A 4,335-nucleotide genomic window follows, 5' to 3' on the forward strand; every position below is an offset into this window, starting at 1 on the left:
CCCCCTCCTCATCTCCTCCTCCTCCTCCCTTCTCCTCCTCCCCCCTCGTTTTTCTCTTTCTCCCCCTCCTCATCCACATTTGTACAGTGCCTTTTGCTTTCAAAGCATTTTCAGATCCTCCATCTCATTTGATCTAGAAGTCGTTTCTTTCTCTGGGCACTACCTGGACAACATCTCTGGCTCCTGGCCCCTTTCAATACACTCACACAACCACTGTACTAGCCCGGGCAATCATTGGCTCTCACTTGGACTATTAGAACAGCCTTTCTTCCTACCTCTCCCAACTTAATCCGTCTTCCTCATAAAGGCCAAATTATCCTTCCTAAAGCACAGGTCTGACCATTTCCTGTTCCAGAATCTTCAGTGGCTCTCTTGCCTCTAGGACAAAATACAAATGCCTCAACCTGCTATACAAAGTCCTTCGTCATTTGGCCACCAACTACCTTTACAATCCTTTCAAATTACTTCCAATCCCTCACCCCAAATCAGGTGTCTACATTTCAGCCTAGTTGGCTGCCTCCAACTGAATGACCTAAGGGAGAGATCTGAGCTTGGCCTTATGCTATTTAATTATTTTATCAGTGACTTAGATAAAGACATTAGTAATGAGAGAGAGAGAGAGAAGGACAGATGGATGGATGGATAGACATATATACAGATAAGTGAATTTATATATACACATATATGTATACACATATTTCATATATATTTTCCCCATCAGGCACTTAAATTTGCAAATGACACAAAGCTGGGAAGGAAAGTGAACACACTGAGTGACAAACTCAGGACCCAAAAAGATCTCAATAGGATTGTGTTGGACTGAAATTTAAAATGAAATTCAATAGAGATGAATAGGAAATCTTACACTTGGGATCAAGAAATCAATCTCACAAGTCCAAGATGAGGAAGACAGAGGTAGACAGTGGATTCCTGAAGAAGATCTGGTGGTTTTAGTGGACTGAAAGTTCAAAATGAATCAGTTCTGAGACTGCCATCTGAGAAAAGCCAGTGACACCTGGAGCTGAGCTGCGTGACATCCCAGAATAAGGAGGTGAGGCCTCTCTCTATTCTGACCTGGTCAGACCACATCTGGAGCATTTTGTTCTGTTCTTGTCATCACATTTTAGGAAGGACATGGATAGGTTGGAGTTTTCAGAGTAGGATGGTGAGATATGCCTGAAGAACAGCCCATATGAGAATTAGTTGAAGGAATCAGGGCTGTTTAGCCTGGAGAGGAATAGACTCAGGGAGGATGTGAGAGTTGTCCAAGTATTTGAAGGGTTGTCATATATAGGAGGGATTAGCTTGGTTCCGTCTGGCCCCACAAGACACAACTAGAATCAATGAGGAGAACTTGCACAGAGACCAACTTGGGCTTGATGTCAGGGAAAACTTCCAAACCACAAGAGCCATCCCACAGTGGAACAGGCTATCCAGAGAGGCAGTGGGCTCCCCCTCTCCTTGATGGCCTTGGAGCAGAGGCTGAAGGACCAGTTGTTGGGCAGGTTGTAGTGAGGATTGCTATGAGTTGGATCACATGGTAGCTGAGATCCCTTCTAACTCAAATTCTGCAATACTCCACGTCCCATCTCATTGTCTTTGCACAGGCTTGGAATGTATTCCCTCCCCACTTGTGGTGAAGAATCCTTAGCTTCCTCTAAGGCTCTGCTCAGGTACCTCTCCTGACCTTCCCACCCCTGCCAGCTCCCATCCACAGCCTAAAGGAATCTCTCTACCTCTTCCATTTTTGTCTGGAACCTCCCTTCAGTTACCCTCTATTTTGTATTATGAGCAGCCACCCCCATACCCCACTAGGCTGGAAACTATCTGAGAGCATCGACTATCATTTGTCAGACGTCTGTCCCCATGCCTTGAACTTAGTAGGCACTTAATAAATGTTAGTTAAATGGAATGGGTGACCTCTCTGCAGCCTTTGACATTGACCACCACCCTTTCTTCCTAGACCCTTTCCCCTCCCTTGGCTTCTGTGACACTGCTCTCCTTGGTTCTCCTCACCCCTTCCACCTTCTCACCCTGCAAGATCAGTCCACCAATGTGGCCTTCTCCTCCCAGAATCTCCATTTTAAGCAAGAGCTCACTCCTGTCCCTTTTTTCACTTTTTCACTTCTGAATCTCCAAACGTCTGGACTTCTCCACCATGGCTCTTCCCTTCCTTTCATCTCTCTTTCATGTGTTGTCTTCCCCCTTTAGAATGTAAGCTCCTTGAAGGGAGGGGTTGTCTTTTATGCTTCAATGTGTATTTCCAGCATTTAGTACAGTGATAGGCATATTATTAACTCTTAATGAATGCTGATTGCTTTGACTTAGTTACTTTTGCCCAGCCTTCTTTGTTGGATTTTCCTCCCCCTCCCCATTAATTGTGGGTGCCCCTTCCAAGGCTCTGCCCTTGGCCTTCACTTCTTTCTATATCCTCTTTCTTGATGATCTCATCAGCTCTTTTTCTCCTCCTCCTCCTCCTCAGGATTGAGAGGGATCTTAAAACAGAAAATGTCAGAACTGGGAAGGAACTTAGAACATGGAATACCAAAGCCAGGAATGTGGAAGGTAAGAGTTGGAAATTGTCTTGGGGATTATTTAGTCTCATCTCATCATTTTGCAGTTGAAAAACCTGAGGCCCAGAGAGGGAAAGTGGATTGTCTTTCAAGAGATTCTGGGAAAATGGTGGTAGTCCTCAACAGAAATAGGGAAGTTAGGAAGAGGTGAGGATTTGGAAGAAAAAATGATAAGTTCTATTTTGGACATGCTAAGTTTGAGATGCCTATGGGACATTGAATTAGAAATATCCAAAAGGCAGTTGGTGATGCTGAGCTGGAACTCAGGAGAGAAATTAGGGCTGGATATACAGACCTAAATGATAATGGAACCCATGGAAGCTGATGAGATCAGCAAGTGGGATAGTATAGAGGGAGACTAGAAGACCCAGAGTCTTGGGAGATACCAAGGTTAGTGGAAATGATATGGATGAAGGAGACTGAGAAGGGATAGTTAGACAGGTAGCAGAAAAAACAAAAAAGAGTCATGTAATGAAAGCCCAGAAAAGAGAGGATATGCAGATCAAGAGGAAGTTGAGGGTGCCAGATCTGCACAGAGGTCAAGGAGGATCAAGATCAAGAACAGGTGACTACATTTCCCCCAGGCCTAGAGTCATGAAACCATAGAACAAGGGAACAGAGAGGGCTAGATCTGAAAGGGAGCTCAGAGGCCATAATCCAACCCCTTAATTTGAGAAGAGGAAACCGAGGCACAGAGAGGAAAAGGGACTCACTAAGGTCACACAACAATTTAATAGTAGCGTGGGGACTAAAATCCAAGTCTCAGTGCTGAGTCCAAGGCTCAAGGCGCTAAATGCTCTCTCTCTTTCTCTGTCTCCCTCTCTCTGTCTCTGTCCCTCTCTGTCTCCGTCTGTCCATCTATCCTCCTCTTGGCTCTAAGCATGTGCACACAGATACATACAGACACATACACAGAAGCACACATACACTTGCATATATGGCTGTCTGAGAGCCAAGGCATGGCTAGAGGGCAGAGTGTGGCTGTCCTTCGAAGCTGGCTGCTAAGGCAGCAAGCATCTCCATTGGCTATTTAATCATGCTGCTGAGCATTTCCTCTCATTATAATTTATGGGTCAGGCTCAAGCCTTGGAGAGCTGAACTCATTAACATGCAGGATGCTCCTGGGCTCAGCTTCTGCTAGGGAAGGTCATCTCTGAGAAGCCAGGCCCTGGTCCCCCCAGGAGGGAAGCTAAGAGCCCTGTGGCCCTGCAGCCAGTGGGGGGCTAAGCTAAGAGAAGGACCCAGGTCCCCTGATTCCTGCTCTGTCTTTAGGTTTCCATAGCAACAGTCACTGAACCCCCACCACCCCCAGTAATGGGATGGCAGGGCTGCCTCTTCTGTGGCTGACAAAGGAGAGGGGGAGGGTTGGCTTAGCTGTTTATCTTTTCTCTCTCCATAGAAAGGGATCTATTTGGGTGGGACTCAGCACGTGGAAGGGAAATTCCAATCTGAACCTTGTGGAAGCAGTGGGATTACAGGACCTCATGGGCTCCTCTAGTCCTGCCCACTGTCTCCTGCCTCCGAATAATTAGAGCTCTTCTAGACAGTGTCTAATATTCTTAACAATATTTCAAGAGACAACTGGAGTACAGTGACCAAGATGCTGGCTTTGTACTCAAAAGAGCTGACTTTGAGCCTTGTCTCTGGAATGTGGCATAGCCATAGTGGATAGAGGGCTAGACCTGGAATCAGAAAGGCCTGGATTCAAATCCTGCCTTTACCATTTACTCTCTGTGTGACCATGGTCTGGGATTTGAACCCA

Source organism: Vombatus ursinus, unplaced genomic scaffold, assembly GCF_900497805.2.
Source record: "Vombatus ursinus unplaced genomic scaffold, bare-nosed wombat genome assembly UNPS02009824.1, whole genome shotgun sequence".
Taxonomy (NCBI): domain Eukaryota; kingdom Metazoa; phylum Chordata; class Mammalia; order Diprotodontia; family Vombatidae; genus Vombatus; species Vombatus ursinus.